The sequence below is a fragment of the Labrus bergylta genome, chromosome 5, assembly GCF_963930695.1.
Source record: "Labrus bergylta chromosome 5, fLabBer1.1, whole genome shotgun sequence".
Taxonomy (NCBI): Eukaryota; Metazoa; Chordata; class Actinopteri; order Labriformes; family Labridae; genus Labrus; species Labrus bergylta.
Genome location: NC_089199.1, coordinates 3,912,850 through 3,935,523, shown reverse-complemented (window position 1 = coordinate 3,935,523; position 22,674 = coordinate 3,912,850). Strand labels below are relative to the sequence as shown.

The 22,674-nt window shown below is 39.6% G+C and overlaps 1 protein-coding gene across 4 annotated transcripts in view; it reads right to left on the bottom strand.

Moving 5' to 3' along the window:
- Positions 1-15,993, bottom strand: part of dlgap4b (discs, large (Drosophila) homolog-associated protein 4b) — a 113,667-nt gene extending 97,674 nt beyond the window's left edge. For 2 of the 4 annotated variants that reach the window (XM_020646881.2, XM_065954582.1), the window contains exon 1: positions 15,592-15,991. The gene's annotated coding sequence lies outside the window, so the exon portion shown is untranslated. Of the gene's footprint in view, positions 1-15,591 lie in introns of all 4 variants that reach the window. The other 2 variants (XM_020646883.3, XM_020646882.2) reach the window with 2 other exon arrangements.
- Between the last annotated feature and the right edge of the window lie 6,681 nt (positions 15,994-22,674).

Genomic DNA, 22,674 nt, shown 5'->3' with positions numbered 1-22,674 from the left:
AGTCCATTTTTTGGTTCTTTCTGTCTTTTTCAAATATAAAGGTATGAGAAGATAATTAAGTGCCTTCATTGTATCACCTTCATATCTTAAATTCTAAATGTTCTTTGTTTCCAATCAGACAGCACAGGATGTTTGTGAGGGGGCTTGTGTTGAAATACTTAATAGTGCCTGAAGCTATCTGTACAACCCCTTAGGCACCCTGCACTGTTAGTGGTGTTGCAAAAGCCTGTTGTTAGTTTGATTCGATTTTAAATACTTGAAATTCATTGTTAAACTGTAGTTACTTCAAGTGTTCCGTGAGATCAGGTTGGCTCCAATCTTTTCGCAAGTGGCATGAAATATATGTTCACTAACAGTGACACCCGGTTTGATTTTCTCCCCATGATGGGGAATTTATGTTGATGCTGTATTACACGTTTATTATTGAATTACTCAAGGCAGAAAGTCTTCAGAAGGTGATGCATTCTGCTAATGTGTTTCTATGCCAGTATAAATTCTAACTTAGTCGTCCTGTAACCCATCGATTGCTATAGCTTTTGTAATGAAAAAAAAAGGGTGGAGAACGATATTTTATGAATTATTTCCTCTGCTGACAGTACAGCATTCTGCACACTGAACCCCCCCAATGGCTTAAACTCTGACATCGGTTTCTAGTGAGTAATTTAAAGATTTCACCGACTGATCTCAGTGACAATATTTATCCTGCAGTTATATATCTGCCCTGTTACACTGAAGTTAGCCTTGAGTCAACTCTAATACATGTCAGCTAACTGCTTTAACAGAATGTGAATACCATCAACATCAGTTTCTACCAACTCTATTTTTATGCCGTGTATGTTGAATATGTCATCTTTTCTGCTCTGCTTGAGGACTTATTATGGTGGTCTAGTTACATTGTTAAATCAAAACATCAATTACAGTCTTCATACTTTAGTCCTCCTGCCCCCACAGGACAAACCACATACGAGCTGTTTCATTTATCCATTATAACAACCAGCAGCAGTCATGCTATTAATACAATAACAAATGGCTGGCCGAAGGAGCAAAACATGTATCAAGACAAAGATTGTTCATGACGTATGAATGATTGGTTCCTTCTACCCAGAAGTCTGAAAATATTGTATTGAGATACTACATCCACACTGCTAACATCTGTCATTGGATCTGTAAAAAGCTGGTGTAACATAATAAGTGCTCCAGTCCTAAGAGAGCTTATTCTTCCCTTACACAACTTCTCAAATGCACTGACAGTTTGTCAATGAGTCAGCCTGAAGAGAGAGCGCGAGCGAAGAAGGTTAGCATGAATTAGCTCTCTGGTTCTGAGCTACTGTGACTGTGCAGAAAAAAACGGATGATATAATTAGCTGCTCGTTCCTCAGATAATCCAAGGTCGCTTCAGGCCATTCAATCAGGACTGTTTATGATTTGACTGGCATTGATAACGTTGTTAATCGTGTGTGACCAGATTAACACCACGTGCTGTAAGGTTAAAGTTTCAAAGGAAGAGTGACCTTTATTGGTGGTTGTAAAGTTACTGAAAGGTACCCTGAAGTCCTCATCTGGGCTTTTAATTCAAGGAAAGTTGTTAAGTTCCTTATAGTTCCTATAGTTTTCATTTTATGTATGTGAATCACATAGAGGTCAGGCTATAAAGCATCATAATAAAGTATTTGTAGAGTATAATAGTGTTGAATACTATGGTAGTAAGAGAGAAGCATGAGAAGCATTGTACATGATTTCCTTTTATACATCTGTATTTAGGGATGAAATTATTACAATTCTTCCAAAAGAAAAGAATCAGGAACCACATACTTTAGTGCAGATGTACTTTGGTGCAACACTTTGAGCTAAATGTTGGGTTTTCTTCTAATAGTCCACCAAACTCTGGTTTATGTAGTCTTAGCAGGCAAAGTTTTCATTGGTTGTTTGGTCCCCGACATAAGGCACAAAACTCAAAGTCCAACATCTAAAAGCTGCACGTTGTCTCAACTCAACTCAACTTTATTTATTTAGCACTTTACACACAACACAGTTGATCCAAAGTGCTCAGCAGCAAGTATAGGAAAAGCATTAGAAAGTAACAGACAAAAACAACAATCAAAATGAAAGAACAGGTAACAATTATGTAGAGTGTAACACAAAACTTACAGAGCTATCGATCCCTGAGCCTGATGGGTTATTTCAAGTGTACGGCAATTGAGTAGATATACTTTCTAAGGTCTCTAGAAACACCAATAGTTAGTGAGATACAGATGTTGGGAGGTAGAGAGTTCAATAATTTTGGTCCAGCAACAAGAGAGGCTCGATACCCATAACACCCTGTCCTGAATCTAAGCATGGACGAAAGGTTTTGGTCAGATGATCTCTTACTGGCTGATAAAGTGACAGGAGTGGCCTACCTCTGGAAGGTAAGCGGTGGCAAGTCCATTTAACACCTTGAACACAGTCAAAAGTATTTTAAAATCAATTGTCAACTTGACGGGTAGAAAGTGTAAGGAGGCAAGAATTGGAGTGATCTTTTCTTATTGACCGTGTTAAAACTCTGGCTGCTGCATTTTGTACGAGCTAAAGACATGACTGAGTGATACCAAAATAAAGTGAATTACAGTAATCGATGCTAGTGGATATAATTGCATCAATACCTTTCTCCAGGTCAGAATGATAGAGGATGGGTCTTAATTTGGAGATTGATCCGAGCTGCATGAAGCTTAATTTTACAACCTGATTTTTTTTGCGTGTCGAATTTAAGTGCTGAATCAAATTTAATGCCGAGATTTTTACCTGAGATTTTAGGGGCTGGGGCAGTTGCCGTGATGAGGGGATATTGAGTCTGTCAAGTGTTGTGGACCAACCAAAAAAAACGGCTTTATCGTTTTTGAGCTGGAGGAAGTTTGTGGCCATCCAAGATTTGACGTCTTGAAGACAATTTTTGAGGGCTGTGAGTGTGTTGTAATAAAAGGGATTTGGAGATCGGTCTAAAGTGATGGAGGACTGTAGGATCTAAACTTGTTTGTTTTTTCACGAGTGGTTTAACAACAGCATGTTTCAATGACTGGGGAACATGATGACTTCTTTCCAAAAATCTATTGATAATTAAGAGAATGCAGGGGCAATGGTGTCTGTAACTTCTTTGAGGAGATTGATTGATTGAGATTGAAACTGAGACTGATAATTAAGTTCTGATAATGTGATCAAGGTGACATGCTCTTACAGAGAATTAAAAGGTTATTTACAGGTAGACTTATACTTACTCTGATGCCAGACACCTTATCACTGAAGAAGTGAAGACATTCCTGACATTTCAACCCTGACACATAGCTGGAGATTGAAGGGGTGGAGGTGACTAACTTCAAAACACTCAAAAAAACTCTGGGATGGCAGGTTTCATCAATGATCTTTGAAAAGTATTGATCTCTATCATACCTAACTGCCTGCAGTTCCTTCAACATTGGAAATTATATTTGTTAAATTCAGCTTGTTTCCACTTCTGCTCTGCTTTTCTGCATGCTCTACTTATTTCCCGTGTGCTGTCATTGAGCCATGGTGAGAACAAAGACTTGTGATTTTTAAAGGTGAGTGGCACAACTGAATCAAGAGTGGCCAATACAGCACTTTTAAACAGCAAGACAAGTTTACCCTGCTAATAGAAAATGGAGAAGCCTCTACGCCCATCATAACAGAAGCCTCCTTAAACACATCAACAAACTTGGTGGCTGTGGATAAATGTATAGTCCGAGAATGGAGAAGAACAGGACAGAGAGGAGAAACATATGGCAAAATGACTGCCTTGTGATAAGATTAGTGAAACTCTTCTATGAAGGGGTTGGGGATGGACTTTAACACGGGTTTGGCCAGTCATGGATGTTTGGAGACCAAAGGAATCAAATACATTCATAAAATCACGGGTCAATGCTTTAGAGGGAGAGCAAATATATAAGATGAAATAACGAAGGATGAGAATATTATCAAATTTAGGAGTAATTAGGGAAAGTAGATCAGAGAATTCTGTAATGAAATCAGTATTGAGCTTTAGGGGTCTGTATCCGAGTATACAGAGGACCAGTGGGGAGCCATTTATTACAAACGGCAAAGATTCAAAAGAGGAAAAAGGGCCTATATAAAAACTAGTGCACTCAAGGGCGTTATGAATTACAGCTACTGTGCATTTAGCCTGGGTTGATGAAAGTGGGAGTGCCAGAAGGAGGGGCTTCAATGAGAGTGGAGATGCCACCTATGTTAGTACCCTAGGATTTGGTTAGAATTAGGGTAAGAGTTTGCACTTTAAGTTAGGCATGCTAATCAAAAAAATGCAAAAATACAAGATAATCTGACAAACTGCAAATACAAGATCAAAAGTTTATACCTATCGATCCGTATTCATGTATGTTATATTTTAGGTTAATTGAAAAATTGCTGATGCAAAGTCAAGGAATCACGAAAATCAGCAAGACCCAGCTTCCAAGCACCAAGGATATATGCCAACACACCCTTAGATTGTTCAGGTATTTCCCTAGAATGGGTGACTGTCTGACTGTCCATCCATCCATCCAACCATCCATCCATCCAACCAGCCGACCAACCGTCAGCGCAACATTGCAATACCTTTAGCCAATCCACTTGCATAGCCAAGAGAAAAAAAGTCGAGAGTCCAAGAGCCACTACAACACACTGAAAACTCAAAGTTTGTTGGAATCTTCTTGCATGCTGACGTTACTTAGATTTTTTTTATGTGTTTAGTGGTCATTTTAAGTTAAATCCAACCTGTAGGTATGTAGAGTAACACTGAGGTGGGTACAGAGGAATGAACACTTAATAAGACACAAATACAAACAAAATGAATGTATAAAAAGTCTATTTTATACAAATATACTTAAGATGAACATTGCTTCACAAACGTTTGGGCACCCTGCTAATTTAAAGGGACATCAGCTTCAGATTTTATGGAAATGGTACTCTGGTGGGCGAGTAGAGAAAAGTATTTACAAAGAAATGGAAAAAAGAACAAAACCATGATTGACACTGACAGAGAACAGTACGCAGAAATAAATTCCTGACATCAGCTGTGTGCGGTAACAAGCTCTTCAGTAGTTTCATAGTTACAGGCATAATGACATGGCCTGGTGCATTTATTAACACACCACATGAGGTTTGTGTTTATGTCTCCTGAGGTTTAGCACTAATCACTGCTCGTTTGTTTGTCAGGAGCTGGCATCTGAACTGGCAGTTTCTCTGTCTGTATTTATCTCCACCATTCTCACTTTCCTCCTTCCATTTCTCTGTGTGATATCCTTTATGAGTCACCCACAGGTCTGTGCTGCAGAGGATCCAATAATTACTCCAAAACAACTCGTATCAAACAGCCACGGCAGGTTTATTTATAATTTAAAAAGCAGGGCATATCAAAGAATCAAAACAATCAAAATAGACCAAAAGAACACAGATAGAATCAAGAATCAAATCATGAGGCAACATTTTGAAAATCAAAGCTGTGAAAGTACAAGCTGACTTTTAAGTGTGTACAGGCTGAGACTACCAAAACACAATATATATTTCCCAAGTAAACCCAAACAAACAAACTCTAAAAGAAAAGCAACATCATCTTCTGCTTTCATAAATAAGGAAAACACAAGGATATGACACAAAAAACATAACCAACAGTTATGTAGCATCTTAAAGTTGTGTCTTGGTGTAACAGCAGGGTCGGTCTAGAGCCAGCATCATATCTGTCAATTATTGGGCAAAAGCAAACTGTCTCTTTTCGAAATTTGGAAAGGATATAAAAAGCCAAAATGTTGTATTATGGTTTCAGAATGATAACAAATAATTGGAAAACTATTAGACACTAAATACATGGAAGCTCTAAAGGATTTTTTCATCATCAGGTTTCTCCCAAGTGATTTATAGATTTTTGGGGGAATCTTTCAATCAATTTTCATGTTAAATTTTATGATAAAATAGTACAAATATCTGACATAAATATGAAAAACGTTTCCAGTGGGAGCATGCCATGCACCCATCTCGGTCTAGAGCATGAAAATTCACCTTGTGTGGCTCATTCCCTTGTAATAATCCAGGGTTTTCTGTTATTGTACTAAAAGGTTTCATTAGACTATAGTTATTTTAATCACAGATAAACAGCTAAACCTTCCCCTTTTAGACAGGAAAGGATGCAATCTCTTATGTGAATGGCAGTGATAGTGACCTTTGATGACAAGAGACTGCTGCCTTCAACAAAAAAAGGAAACAGAAACAGGCAGGTTCTGTAGATGCTCAAGAGCAGCTGTTTTGTTCGATTTGACCAGTGCTGAGTGAAGTTCACAGCTCTCCATGTTTTCGCTTTTAGCAGAAGATGCGCTGCAGCTCTAACTACACAGTTATTACTTTGTGATTTAGTATCGTGGAAAAACCTCACTATTAAGGCCGACAGAGTTCCAAACACACACACACAAGGAGAGGTGGAAGGAGGCTGTGGAGAGCAATACGAGACTAATGAAAGTGTTTGAAAGAATGTTACAGATCATTGTGAATGTCAAGGTCAAGCTGTATAATTAATTTCTTAACATCCCAGTTTTTTTTAGACTGTAAAGCTTAGGGTTTGTGTGAGTCAGTGTGTGTGTTTAAAACTTTGAGTGATACATTATAAGAATGTTTAGAACATGTGACACAATCCTCCAGTAACACTGTGGGGAAAGTAGATCAGAGAATTCTGTATATCGACAGAGGTGCGCTATGATGGTTTTTGCTAGTACACATCATAGTTACCTTGCCCTTTTAAAAAATTACACTTTTATTATCAAAATATCATAATAAATCACATGGTTGACAGTCTATTACAGCCTGCCATTGCACCATGTCACTATTATGTGATAAAAAATAACACAGCTCCAAGTTTTGGAGCTTCTGGAGTGGCCAGCTTCTACTTAAATAAGCACTTAGGGGTTCCTGAGGGCATTTCCATGTTTGACATTCCCACTAGTTACTTGAAAAGGGAAAATTGAGTTGTACTTAAGAGATCTCTACCAAAGCTCCATTGTATAGTTGTCTGGTGTGTTTTGTCCCTATTTCATGTTTTTTTTCTTTTTATTTTACAAAAGCTTTAAAGCACTTTGAATTGCATTTGATTTGTAGGAAAGATGCTAAATAAATAAAGCTTTATTTATATATTGATTGATTGATTGATTGATTGATTGATTGATTGGTGAATGCCACTGGGTTACAGGATGCATTTCAGCTGATGTGGTTCACCTCTTTTGCTCTACGGACTGTTTTCCTGTATGCTACCAGTCCCAGCTGAAACAAAAGTGGATACTTGGACTGCAAAATGGAAACTAAACAACTGATACCAAAAACCTTGCCCCTGTCAGTAAAGATGAACATTTTGTAAAACCATGTCTTCTAAAGTATTCTCTAAAAATATTCTTATTAAAATGTAAAACCCAACGCCTTTGTGTCTCATTTTAGGTAAAGCTGTGCAGCCTCTGATGTGTCACTGTGATGGAGGAGCCCTAAAAATACTCTCACACTAACCCACCCAATAAACTCTTAAAAAGTGAGACAGAACAATAGAAGTCAACTTTGGGATTTATCAGTCAGACAAGTTTCCCACCTACATTGCACAGGCGACACAGACAACGTTATTATGCAGGATTCAGTATAAAGTGAATCTATTCATCTCTCGACGAGGTATGTGTGCGTGTGTGAAAGAGAGGGATGATTATTAGCGAGGCCATGAGAGTAGATTTAAGTAAATTGAACACAGAGGTGAGCTTGCTGTCCTCTAATTTAATTTATTTTTTACTCCATTCTTTAGTGGGGGGTTGGGCTATGCATCCCAATGAGGCTCTATCTGTTGGAGAAGTGGTCTGACTGTTTATAAACACTCTGGAGAAAGGAAGCAGTGGCATAAGTTATCAGGGACTCTGTGTGTTGTGGTTCCCTGAAGGAGGATGTAGTGTTGTTTTCAAATAAGTTCTGATACCACTGAGAAACACCAGAAAACACTCCCTCAATGATAACGCAGGCTTCTTTTGTTGAAGCCTGATTTTGAGGCATCTTTTAAAAAAATATCTCAATGCAAGTTGTGATATTTTGAAGCATTGAAATTGCTGTAGAAATATGATTAGTGTAAAAATATTTGAAACTGTGGTATACCAAAAAAAGGTTTTGGATCACAGCAGTTCTAGAAACGTTCTTTATTTTTGGATAAAAAGTTCCTCTGGTAGTTTTCTTCAAAGCACCAAAACCTTTTTATAAAAATAATGTCTGTCAAAATAGCAAGAAGAAAAAAAACTAAAAGTTAAAGTGCAGCGAAAATGACAAAATATCAGGTACAAGAAGACATCTTGTGCTTAAAGGACAATGTGTGTGTGGTTATTTTAGCTGCTACACACGTGTAGAGTGATTGAGAACAATGGAATATCTAATACATAATGCCTCTCTGGGATCAGCGGTGAAAAACACATCAGTAAAATAACCTCTGATTGGTCGACAGGCTCAACTAGAAGCATCATGAGACGGCTAAGATTTTACAACACAGGATGGTGGAATTAATAATCACAAGCATGCATAGGAAGTGGTTGAATTTGTGTTAATTGTTGTGATAGCAACATCAGGGCATACTTGAGGGACTGGTTAAAGTGCCAAAACATAATTACAAAGACTTTAAAGAATATTTAGTGCACTGCAAATCACAATTATGACATCAGGTTTTTTTCTGATGATCCAACTCATAACTGTAGCTTTGAATTAAGAAAGAGGTGAAGCTCAATAAAAATATACTTTTGTTTAATATCACACTATAAAGGCAGCTGCAGGTGCAGTTTGTATGTCTGTCTGAGCTTTTCATATTGAGGCAAACAAAATTTCCCCTCATTATTTATGAATGGCAGGAGTGCAAAGACAAAAACACACACACAGACCTTCTGATAACACTATAACAGTTACAGCTGATATTAACAGACCCAGCTCCACAATAGTTTGCAAATACTGTGAAAATCTTCACATCTGATTTTAATCTGAGAACAGATCTGGATCGAGTCACACCAAGGAAGAATGATTGAACAAAGTGATTTTTGGAAATCTGCTATCACCATGTGGTAACCTCCGTCTTGCACATTGAAGCCAATGCGGGAGTGCAAAATCCTACAGTTTGTCAAGTGTCCGCTTGAGGTCGGCTCTAGTCAGGCGGGAGTTTTAAAACTGCTCGGTTTTGATTTTGAAAATGATATGTGTTATACATAGTTAGACGCGTAGCTGACATGATTGACAGGTGGGCGCGATGTTACGGTTTGTCGAAAGGCTTAAAACCCAACTGAGCTCTATGTCTTTAGGTTGACTGAAAGTTAGGCAGAGACAGCATTTCCAACATGGCGGCTGCTGCCGATGAGCCTCCGGAGCCCCCTGCCGTAACAAATGGCTGGCGTCACTCAGGCTTCATCCATTAATAATTAGAGTCTATAGCTATCACACATGCCACCATTCAGAAACTTTAACATTTCTTATTTTTCTTTTTTACTTTTCAGTCTTGGGCCTGTCAGGGACTCATTTCTCTTCCAGCTCATGAGCAGCTGACAGTCGGACCTCTCCTCACTGAGATGCATCTTTTGACTGCCGCCATTTACTCTCCATTATGTTTACCAATGGGCCTGTGCCCGCCAGAGGCCGGGGGCTAGCTGCTGAGGCTATCATTCATAGCAGTGGAGAGGAAAGGATTAAGGCCACTGAGAGAGAACGGCAGAGAGAGGGGTCTGCATCTTAATGCAGGCCCCAGTGTGGAACAGCCTTGTTAAGAGGAGGCTCTGTGGAGAAGGAGGAAGAGGCAGAAGTGGGTTGAGGGGTCATAGGGGGGTGCGTGTGGAATGATATTAGGAAGAAGGAAAAAACAGAAAATGCAGAAAGATATTTGAGAAATTGTTTGAATAAGACGGGGAAATAAGGAAATAAGAGTGCATTTAAAGTACAACAAAAAGCCCTGCCAACATTATGTGTTATTTTGATTCAACCACTTATTTATAAACAGGAATAACTTCTCTTTCAATATCACTACTAGCAATGCTATTTACTTTCCTCGTCACATCTCTGCAAATGTTTAGCAGCTTTTACTGTCAAGGTTGGAATTTCTTGTGAATTTCTCCATGACTGAATAATTTGGATACTCAAATCTAAATAATTGATATCTTTCCAACTCCATCTACTTGGTATCTGATTTCTCAGTCTGGTCGGTTAATATTTTAAACACGACTTGGTTGGAAACTTTCTCAGTTTCAAATCAATAGCACAGTCTGTTCTGCTTCATCATCAAGCATCAAGTGAAACGTCACATCTCTTTTTAAAAAAGAATTTCAGGACGCATTTATGCCCATATTAGGGGGAATTGATAGTGCAGTGGTGGTTGAAAAGACGGCAGAGAAAGATCAGTTTATGACATGCAAAAATAATGAAACACTGGAATAATCATAAAGGATGAAAGGGTGCTCTGTAACAATTCTGCTATCTTGTCACCTGAGGAATCTTTTTTTGTCTTTTTGACTGATAGCCCCAAAAAACATACAACCAAACCTAAGTATCTTCCACCCTATGAAAGCTTAACACTGATTGTTATTTGAATCTGATTTAGAAAAGTCTTTCTTCATAATAAGTCTGAAATGTATCACTAAAAAGAGAATAACACATTTCCCAAGATTTCAAACTCGATCCACTGCTCAGACAGGCTGACATAAAACTGTACTTAGAGCCTCACACCACATTTATAGACACACAAACGTAAACCTAACATGGATCCATCATAACAGCATTTCACACTCCATTGAGTTCTTTCAGTCACAGCTGTTTGCTCTCACACTCTGTTAGGTTCTACTGCTCTTAGATGATGCAGCTGAAAAGAAAAGGTCTGAGATGAGGATCATTTAACTGATGCAGGACATCTTATTGCATTGCACATGGGAGTTGAATCCAGGTTCTTCTGGGTCTGTTGTCGCTTTAAGGTATCTGATCTGATGAATGACACTTGTTTACACAAATTGTGCAACCAACTGATACATTATATCTTCATCATTTTTTTCCATTTGCTGAGTCTTAATGCAGGCGACAGGGTTTTTATGATTGCTGGACCAATCACTGAAGGACATGAAGATATTTCCTTTGTAAACTAAGTCTTAATTCATTAAACACACTGAATCCTGACTATGGTATTATTTACTCCTACCTTTACCTCTGTTGACCTCAGGTGGGCGTTTTGGCATAACTTTAGCAGATCTGTGGAGAATAGCATAATTATCCCTGAAGTTCAGAGTTTAAGTTGAGAACAGAGAATGTGGAAGGCCACACTGTAAAGAATCTCCTTGGTGGGTGCTTATATGAAGCACAGCACTGCATGAATTTCAAACAGGAAGATGATTATAACTTTGAAGGAATCATTATGCAATCTCGGTACCTGTATATATCTTCCACCATGTGCAACCAATAGCCTCATTTAGTGTTGCATTACCTGGCTTCTACATAGGCTGATTAGCATTAGCGTAATGTGCTTGAATGCTGATTTTTCCAAGATGCTTTCCTATTTCTGGAGCTGAATGAAATGATAAGCTGGTGCATGATAAAGCTAGGGTTGGAATTGACATTACATTTTAAGACACAGTCTTGATGTACACAGTCTCATCCAAAATGTAACTTTCTTCACCTACATTTAATTGCTCACACCGTATCTGCTATGCACAAAGCCACAAGGAGAAATCAATGTTCAGAACACAACACTCACAAATAGCACTATTATATCATCTGTTTGCAGGATCCTTCTGTTTGACAGCTGGGTTGTAATCCTCCTTAAATCCTGGACTTTTAAGAGCACAAACAGTTCCTTTTTTGCAGTGTTAATGAGCGTTTCCTAGTATCACACCAGCCATAGAGGCATGTCATGTTGTGTTCAGAATTGCAACAGCCTCAGTGGTAAAGCTACCCATTTGCCAACCTGAGCCTGTGCCAGCCCTAGTATCCCAGCACAGCACGGCTAGCATGGCTATTAGCTGCAAGGCAGGTGAAAAGAGGGTTTGGCACCCATTCCTGTAATCCTGCCGCCTCCTCTGGGGAACGGAGCCTTGAGGTTTAATTAGAGAGGATAGTCTTGGGTTTTTGGACAACTAGTGGAGCCTTTAATTGATGTCAAAAGTGCATTTTTTGATGTCAGAGCCGCCCAAACTGCACTGCTTTGATTTCAAGTTGGATTTCAAAGTGGGAGGTTTGAAGTATCAGGGTTGCAACCTCTCTCCCAATACTTGTTTTATGTAAAGATGGAATCAGCTAATTTGTGCTCAAGACATCAAACATGTGAATGTCTGACAGGTCGGTGCGAGTAAGAGAAAGTAAGCAAAACAAGAAGATAAAAACTGCAGCATAATTCAACATTTTCAAAGATTTCAGACTGTTTTGGAACTCTTAGAGTTGCATTAAATAATCAGCAGATGGGTGTGAATTTTGCCACGATTTGTGGAATGACATATTGCTTTCATTTAGTTTCATTTTGGCAATCGGGCAGAATCAAAAATCATTTTAATTTGTTTTGCATTATCCAGCTTTCTGACTACATTCTTGTAGATTTGCATCCCAACAAGATTCTGACAACTAAGAAAGGTCTGCTTTTTTTTTCCCCCTAAGACAATACAACTGCAAATAACTTTGAAAAATAAAGGGCAAACAAGGAAGGTTACATTTCACTGAGTAAATGATTCAGTTTTTACATAGAAGCTTGTATCTGAAAATTGCAACACAGGGTACATAAACTGGATCTGTTTTATTTTTGTTCTCATATCAAAACAGTCTCCCTTCCAAAACAACCTGTAACCATGTTGTAACTAGACTCGAAGCTGTGATGTATTTCTAACCAGCTCTATCGAGAACAAGTTGAAAAAGGACACAACGAGATATGAAAGATTTGGTTTCTTCTGTTTTGGGAGAATGACGACATCTGGTCTCTCTCCGGTGTGAGGCAGTTTAAATATAGACTTCTGCTACTTTATCTGTTCCTGCCGCTTCACGTTCTGTTATACTTGATCGTAGACTTCCTGTTATGTTTTCATCCTAGAAATTCAGCATCGGTGAAATCAGCATTGTGTCTTGAACCTTTTCTACAATCTGCCAATATAACTCCACTTCTCTGAAGTTATGTTACAGTATCTACCAAAATATTACCTACAAACCAAAAAGGTTACAACACCTTTATACACAAGAAGGACACTATTCTTTCCCATTCCCTTCCATATTGCGTTCATCCCTTTATTGATGCAATATGCTGTAATGTGCCCCCCCTGACTGAGCAGTGCAATATACACCTCCGACTCTGCAGATATTTAATACAGGGCAACGCTATACATTATAAATGGCCCTCTGCAATATACCATTCCTCTGAAATGAAGCCACTGCGCAAATAGAGGAAATAGAAATGACCTGCCCTTGGAGTACCTCCAGGGATTTGGCAGTTTTATTCCCGTGCTTCTTCTTTCTGTCAAGTAAAATTGCATTCATTATATACTTAAATTAACAGAGAGCAATGTTATAAGGTCAAAGAGATCACAACGTACAGCAGACGACGTAAACAACATGAGGAGGATAGAAAAAAAGGGGGGGAGGGAGTAAACAATCAAATTGTGACACAAGCTAATGCATGAGTGGTACGTGCCAAAATCCCAGATTTTATCAACATGGCTGTGGGCTGTTCTGCTTCTTTTTGTATGTGTGCGTGTGTGTGACGGAGACAAGCAGAGAGGGCAGAGTGCCGCTGAGAGTGACGAGATGCGATGAGACACAGTTTGAGTGAGTGCACACTAGCAGGAGGGAGAGAGAGAGAGAGAGAGAGGCAGAGTGTGTGAAAGTGGACGAGAGAGCAAGAGAACAAGAGAGGGAAGATGGACATAAATGGCTATGAGTTAGCATACCCTACCATTTTTTACTTCTTTTTTTTTTGCAGGAGAAGCAAATTGAGGCCACTAACGCAGCAGTTAGGCTGCTTTTCAGGTCAGCTGGAAAAGCTGCACTTAAAGGGTAGCCAGACCTAAATCCATTGTTAATTTAATGGAATAAAAAGAAACTGCGTCCCACTAAAGGATCCACGAGCATGTCTCATATCATCCATGCTGGAGAGACCCATGGGAGCTTATGTGATTAAACCTTTTGGAAAAATACTATTGATTTCTGTTGATTATATCTCAGGCTGAGCACAGCTGGATCTGCATCAGCTGTTTCCTCCAGTGTGCCAAACAGAGACTCTTCTTATTGTTGTTTTTTTTTTATTTGGCAACATTTCTGTGTTTTTTTTTTTCTCCTGGTAACGTCCTGTCCATTCACAACATTTCTGAGCTGAGCTGAGCTGTGGGAAAGTGACTGCTGAGTGGACAGAGCAGCATGTGTGATTCATGTATTTGTAGTGTATCTGACCTTGTAAATATGGGAATGGGAGTCTGGGCTAAATCATCATGGAAGCACGCTGAATGTAAGGATGCGCCTGAGTTCACACGACAGCTCATTTATATCAGTCAATTGATCCTGCAATTTAGAGAGGATTTATTATGATTTTATAATATCATGTCTTCCATCCTATAAAAACTCCTAAAAACAGTGCAACAAATTCAAAACGAAAAGCTTGATCACCCTTCAGAGTGTTCACAAAGGAGTGTTATAACCAATACAATGATGCTTATTTGTGTTCAATATTGGAGAGAGAATGACATATAAAGTTCCCTATGGAGTTTGTGACATTTCAGTTGAGAGCTAGCCTCATATTTATAAAATCTTGCACACATTATTTCTTTGCTGAGAGATTAGCAGACAGTAAGGTTTGAGAACACCTCTGTTAGAAACACAGCCATCCAATAAAAATAAGTCTAGGAAGACCGTCGAGCAAAAATAAAGAATACTTTCAAATTTCAAGACACCACATGCCCTCAGTCTCCTATTAGACTTCCTTCCTTCCTTCCATTAACAAGTAACAAACTAACCCTGCAGTCTGTGACTAACATGTTCTAAACCTAACCTGACAAGCCACTGGGGCCAACACCACCCAGTCCCCCTAAACCTCCACCATGCATCTCTTTACCTGTCAGAAAATGATGTTGCTGATGAAACTGTGGAGGAGGAGCTGCATCACAACATCACAGGGACACATCGCCCACTGTTGTTTTGTTTTAATACCCACACAGACAGCAGAGAGCCCCTTGTCCTGTGAGAGCGCCAGGGAAATGTTCAAGGAACAGCCTTATAGCTGTTGTGTGTGTGTGTGTGTGTGTGTGTGTGTGTGTGTGTGTGTGTGTGTGTGTGTGTGTGTGTGTGTGTGTGTGTGTGTGTGTGTGTGTGTGTGTATTTAAACACCGCATAGACGCAGTGTAAATACTGAGTCCAAAAACAGCGTTTGAATCAGCATGAGTCACCATCCCACCCACTTTGCACGAAATGTTCACTCCTGTCTGACATATTTGACTTAATATCTAAAACACACACACACACACACACACACACACACACACACTCAGTGGGCGATATGTAGGCTGTTAGACACTAACACGAAGCAAGAATTCAACAGTTTTAGTCACTATGGAGTCGTTTTACCTTTTAAGTGAAAGATGACTTGGAGGTTGTATCCGTGTTTTGTCCGTAACTTCTCAAGCAGCGCATCTGATTTCGAAGACGTGTCGTTAAAAAAAAAAAACAGGAGGAAAACACCAGCGACCGTCACTGTGGTAAACAGCAGCGGCGGCGGCGTTTCCCTTTGAAGACTGCTTATCAGTCGGCGTGTTCGTCCGGTGAGTTTGTGTGTCTCCGGCGGGAAAGACAGCACGAGCTCTGGTCCTCAACGGTCTCCATTACCGACATTTGTATTCACATATACATGCGGAGACGACAGACAGAAACACACAGACATAAGAGGGAGGAATTGAGAGAGGAGGAGGACTGCCTCTGTCCTCTGTCAGGCGAGCCGGCTAGATGCTGAGATCCTGCTGAAACCAACCAACAAACTCCAGAGAGAGAGAGAGAGAGAGAGAGAAAGAGAGAGAGAGAGTGAGAGAGAGAAAGAGAGAGAGAGGGCGAGAGAGATAGAGGGAGTAAGTGAGAGAGAGAGAGCGAGATAGAGGGAGAGAGATTGAGTGAGTGTGAGAGAGAGAGAGAGAGAGAGAGATGGCACATCACAAGTGAAAAGCTTGTATTTCACTGTACCTGTTATTCATGTATAGCTTTGGTATTTGTGTTTTCTTGCTTCTGGCGCCAATATCTTACAAAGTTTGAATTTATGTCATAAGATTATTTAAATGTGTAATGTTTCAGGCAGCCACATGGCGTTTATTAATTTCCATTTAGCATAGGACTTTGTTTACATTCAAGTAGAAACTTGAGATGTGGATAGAGTTAGTGTTGAGGAACAATGTCCGAGGAGGCTGTCAGCTGCACCTGCATGCAGATGTCGTCAATTAAAGCTAAAGCATTGTTGAGAGTCGATGGGTTATGCATTACGGATTTTATTTTGCCCTTTTCTCAGGACGGTTTTTCCTGCAGCCAATGTTTGCTAAAACACTGGCAGCCAATGCTACTCGATTACAAAAGGTAACCATTTGTCAAATTTTTTAACCTACATTTTTGTCGGACAAAAAATTTCTTTGAGACATGGGGTGTCATTCTCAGGAGACCTGGTTCTAGACAACAGACAGACAGTACAGGATCATGTATCTTCAAGTTGGGGTCCTGCTTACCTTGTTGGGGTTCCAATATAACTTGCCAACTATACATTGTCCCGCTAATTACATGCCTACTACTTAGGAAATCAATCATTTGAAACAAACATAGATTTTAATATTGTTTTCTAAATGATTAAAAGTGATGTATTTCTTTCGCTAAACTAGTCTGTTGGATGGTTTGAGCTGTGTCCATAGCAACGGTTAACTCTGTAGCCTTCATAAATGAGCAAAACTAGCTTTCCTCACTCACACCAAAGTGAACATTTTCACTGATGGTGAAGTGAGTCAATGTGAACAGATCCCGATGAATCAGAGCAGCACCTGATTGAGTTTTTCTGTCTCATTTTCAGTGACTTCTTTCCGCATATTCATGTTATTTCAGTTAGTCCTCCAGATTAGAGCCCTTTCCTTGTGAGCCAAGTGTTTTTCTCAGTAATGGTTTGTTCTTCTTAACATCTGTGATTTAGAGATAGCAAGACCATTGAACCGGATTGGCCAATCAGAATCAGGTAGTTATCACAGTAATAAATACAAAATAGAACAGCAATAATCATAAAAAAATAGGTGTCCAAAAGTAGTGTTCCAATTTTTTAAATACCATGAACAAGAACAAACCCTAAGAAGATTCTCCCTCCAGCTTTTGTGAAAGTGCATAAAATCCCTGAGGGGAATCAAGCATGACAGCTGCGGCTGCTGTAGGGTGTACCAGATTTGGGGCACAGTATAGGAAACAGCCTTTTCACCAAATCTTCCCTCATGATGATATAGAAACTGAATCTCATGTGTAAATCTAGTGAAGTGCCTCTTTAGTTCATTGTTATGTGACTAGTAGTTTCAAACTCCTGTTGATAGCATACTTTCCAGAGATAAACAGATCCAAATGCTGCCTGGAAGTGAAGCTAAAGGACATGGAAATACTTTCCATCCATTCCAAAAAATGTTAGCAGAAATGCATATTTCATTTAAAGGCAGCAACGTTAATCAACATAACGTACTAAAAGAGTATTGACCTGGATTTTCTTTAATTAATCAGAGTATCTGTTTATATTGGTTTTCAAATTTCAGCTTGAATTCATTTCACTCGGCCATCCTGAAGCTTGTTTCCTGTAAAACAACGAGACATATATGGAGTAAGGTCAACCGAGCGAGAGACAGACAAATAGAAAATATATTCAGTCCAATTTTATTTCTGCAAGATGTGTTGATTGTTGTCTCACATTAAGGGGAACAGGCAACCATACTGCATACAAATCAACACTGTGGATCTGCCCATCTGTTCTTATCACACTGCTCTTTCTGAGCAGGGAATGTAATTCATTTTGTCACCCTCTGCTTTAGCTCTGTATGCAGTCTGTATGTCATGCCTGTGAAGCAGAGACCAGGCTGCACTGAAAGAGAGTAAAGGAAAGAGAGATATGAAATGGATTCAGGACCATGGACAGCTCACTGTGGTGCCTAACTAGGCCATACACTCTGCTCTTGTTCTTGCTGCCATCTCTTTTCACCATGACAGTCGTTCTAAATTCAGCATAGAGCAGACATGCTTATGATATGCTGAGGTTCATGTCCTTGTACTGTTACTAATTGATTCCAACCCCAAAGAACACTCGGGGAACATGCAGCATTGTCTATAGACAGAAAAAGACAAGAATGCGTACGATGTGTGGTGAGACATCAAACACAGTTTAGTCAAGCTAAAGCAGCCCCAGGAGGACCACTGGGTTATTGCTTTATTACAGGGGCGGCTTCCACCTGTCAAATTTGATCGCTCTCATCCCCAGGAGTTCAATGCTGCAGGAGGGATTGCAAGTGTTTCTTCTAAGGTCGACATTTACCTTCATGTACTTTGAAGCAGAGATCATACTGAAGTGAAAACAATCCCATTCAGAATATTGTAGCAAAATAATTTGTGATGATCTTATAACTTTAAAGGCTTTATATGCGATTTCTTTGATCCAGCAGATGTCACTCTTGAGCACCAGCATGAAACCAAAACAACTTGCGGTGCATTGTTGTGTTAGCATGCTAATGCTAGCGATCTTTATTATGCTCGTATCTTGAGTACAGTATGTTATTTTCTCTAGTCCCTCAATTAAACAACTTTTATAAGTGAGGGGAGGAGTTGGCCTGCTGTCCGGGCGATGTAAACAAACTGAAGATAGGACTCTGAAAACTCTGAAAACATCACAGACAGTGGGACTCGGGTGTTACACCCATTGTAGACAGTCATGACTCACAGAGTTATTTTCAGAGGATTTCTATTACATTTAATAGAAGCTATAATAGAAGCTTCTATTAATAGAAGCTTATAAGCTAAATGCATATAAAGCCTTTAATGCAAAGAGGTTGATTGACAGTTTGCTTGAAGTTTAAGTTTAAAAAAAAGTTCATATTGAGCAGTTTTTAAAATATGTCATACTCTATAACCCAAAGTTTGCAGTAAAATAATCACAAGTTGGTTACAAGGCTTTGTGTGCAATTGAATGATGTGGATCTATTTTAAAGTATTGCTCTCTCTCTCACTCTCTCTCTCTATCTCGTCCTATCGCTTTCTCTCAATCGTTAAATGTCTGCAACTACAGTATCCACTCTCTCCAGAGCAGCACAACTTGCTGCTCATTGATCACTCTCCCTCAGATCTCCCTCCAGGTACTTTGAAGAAATATCTTTTAAACTGAACTGGTAATGAAGTGGCTCCTCAGATGCTGTCCACTTGTACTCTCTCCAAGTGAGAGAAAAAGAACTAAACACAGAGTAAGGCTGTGGGACATTTGCTTCTCTGGTATCTCTGCTGTCGTCGAGACCATAGGAATTTGGATAGACCTAGTAAAAAATGCATATATGTATCTAAGCTGAGAGTCTTTTTAAACAACTGATTTTAAATAAACCTTCACAGAAAAATGTCACAGTGAAACTACAACTTCAGATGGACATGTACTTGGAAAAATGGGACTCATCATAACATACGTATCTAGCACAATGAAAGTCTTGTGCACAAGTCTTGATAAGGTGGGGTCACTGTTTGTTACACAACGAGGGTCACTTCTTCTCCTCTCCCTCTTACCGTATATGTTTCTGTACTGCTCATTGGTTTTCTGCAGGTTTTTTTTTTTTTTTACCTTTACAATTTCTGACAAATCTGTCTATTAGGGTTTTCACACTTGCAGAATTCTCCTGAAAAACTTCCAGGAGGAGCTGTATGTGTGAACGCAAACAGCCACATTTTTCTCTCGGACTTCACCCGTAGTTTCTCCTGCCAGACCCCTAGTATTTTTCCCCAGCAAGTCCGAGTGAGCCGATATCAGAATACCACAGGATATTCTCCTGAGAATTCACCTCGAGCCAATAGGAGGGGGGAGTGACGTTTCTATACTGTTACTGCTGCACGTTATAAAGAGTGTATACATGCGACCACTACGATCTCCGTGCACTTTATTAAAAGGGCTTCGTCATGTTTTCTGTTCCCAAGTATGTTGTTCTCCGCTCTTTTGTTGATGATGTCATTCCGTTCGACTTCTCGTAGCATTGATATGAAGGCAAATATTCTCATTATTGCGTTTTATAGTAGACTCTGTTGCTTCTTCCGCGTTGTCACGTCTTACCTCAGTAGACCTTACATATCACATATTACATAATTAAGCACTTAATCATCAACCTATTAGCGGCCTGGACAGCTAGCTTATGTGCTAACCTGTCAGGTTTTGTACCTCATGGAGAGGTCTGAGGGTTCACTTAGTTTCTTAGTAAGGTTTGCTGCTGGTGGTGTGACAATGTTTTCTTTAGCATTAGCTCTGTAGGCAAGAAGTCCCACAGGATACATCGGCAGCCTGTTCTGTTGAAGTGCAGCCATGGCGGTATTCTTACGAAACATGACGCTCTGTTGTCGTCTGTAGTGGACATGTTCAGGAAGAGGCAAAGCTTCTCTCACGTGGCGGAGGTTCTCACTGTATAAATGCAATAAATAAATGCCGCACGTCTACTTGACCACCGACAGTCTTACCCCCAATTCACACCTACTCCGTGCCTGCCGTGGTCCATACGTTGCACCCATGACACATCACAGGAGAACTACAAGATCCCATGGGAATAAAGTAAAAAATAACGTGCAAACAACGTGTTGCTTTGTCTTTCTGAAGATGGTTTGTTGTACATTCGGTGCCTGTTTTGACGTAATGTTGATGAAGTGATGAAAAATACGATCTTGAGTACGTATATTGTGTTTTATTTTGAAATTGACCGGATGCTCTGTGCGTTTCCTTGTCTTGCTTGATGCGTGGCTGCAGCGTACTCCGGCAAAAATAGACTCGCTGCCTATTTGAAATGTAGCAGAGCGTAGTGCCGTTGGTGGCTCGCGCCGGAGACGGACCGCAGCGCGCCCTGTGTGAGCACAATGATTGACTAGAGTGGAAGCTAAGTAAGGCGTAGTGCGCGGCGCTGACGGACCTCGGCTAGCACGGAGTATGTGTGAATTGGCAGTCACTTGACTACCTTGCTCGTGCTGCCTCTGACTAAAGATACATATAATATTTTCTAATTCTCTCAGTCTGGATCATAATCTCTCAGACAATTACACCGGAGCCACATTTGACCTACAAAAAGCTCAGAATGGCTGAATTAGTAGCGAACCGTTTTGAATAAAAAGTAGTGAAAAATGTCAGTATGCGTTGCAACACTACTTAACAGTATGGCTGTGTCATCTGAGTCAGTATTTTAGGAAGAATCAGAAGTGCTGTTATCTGAATTTTTTTTAAAATATATTAATAAAATATTAGCTACCATTTCCCACTTAAGTTTGGAAATGCTCAGATATCTGTACATCAGTCGTGCAACGTTAACTTTTCTTTACTTAACAATAGCAGCGGTCTAATTGACTAAGAAGGACACTAATGCTGGGTGTAAATGGCAGGTTAACTAATGTGTGACTTTGATTGATTTTGTTCTAACTTCATTGCAATTAATATCCAATTCACACCGACTTTCTAAAAAAATTCAGAAACTTAAAAGACAATATTTTGATTTTGGTTTGAAAGAAATTTCAAAAACGTTTCAATACTAACACTCCAATATTGGTAATTAAAAGCCTAAATTAAATAGTTGAAAATATGTTGAGGATTTCCAAATTCTGTGCAGAGGAGTAACTAATAGGCACAACAGGAGACTGCTGAGATTGTAAAAGTATCATCAGAGTATCCAGTGTTGTACTGCTGGCCCCTCGACATGTATTCTGATCATGTCTGCTGCATGAACCTTGCAGATAAGCTCGGCACGTGTGCTTGAATCAAAGCAGCTCCCTGCTGCTCTCTCCCTCTCTAAGCATGTCTTTCAGCAGCATCTGCACAGCGTGAGAGGGGAATATGACTGAGGATTACCTGCTTAATTAGAAGGGGAGGTGAGGTTATTGTGTGAGGTGCGTGTGTGTGTGTGGGGGGTTATGTGAACAGCAAACACGGGGGACATTGAGTGTAATCACAAGTAATCAAACACCTTAATAGACCTATATTTGATTTTCCCACAGTATTTGCTTCAGTAATTGCTGCATGAATTACTCCATATAACCAGATATAATAAAACATTTAAAACTTGGACTAATTAGCTTATTGCTACATCTAAATCAGTGCTAGAGCTAAATATGTTTGTATTGTCAATAATGGATTTGAATTAAAGATGGATAAAGACTGTGACAGAGCAGTAAGTCATGTGATGGTGCAGCTGATAAACAGATGGTCCCTCTCTGTTCCTCTGAAATACACACAAACACACTATCACAGATGTGTATCATCCCTTGCTCCTCATCTTTCTCTGAGTGAAAGAAGATAAAGTTTCTCACTTTCAGAACAAAAATACATCAGGAGGTATAAACTGCATGTTAGATGATGCAATAGTTGCAGCATTTCACAGCGAGGTAAGGACCTTTCAGTCTTTCCGTGAACACTGGTGTGACTGTGGTCCGGACTCATTAAGG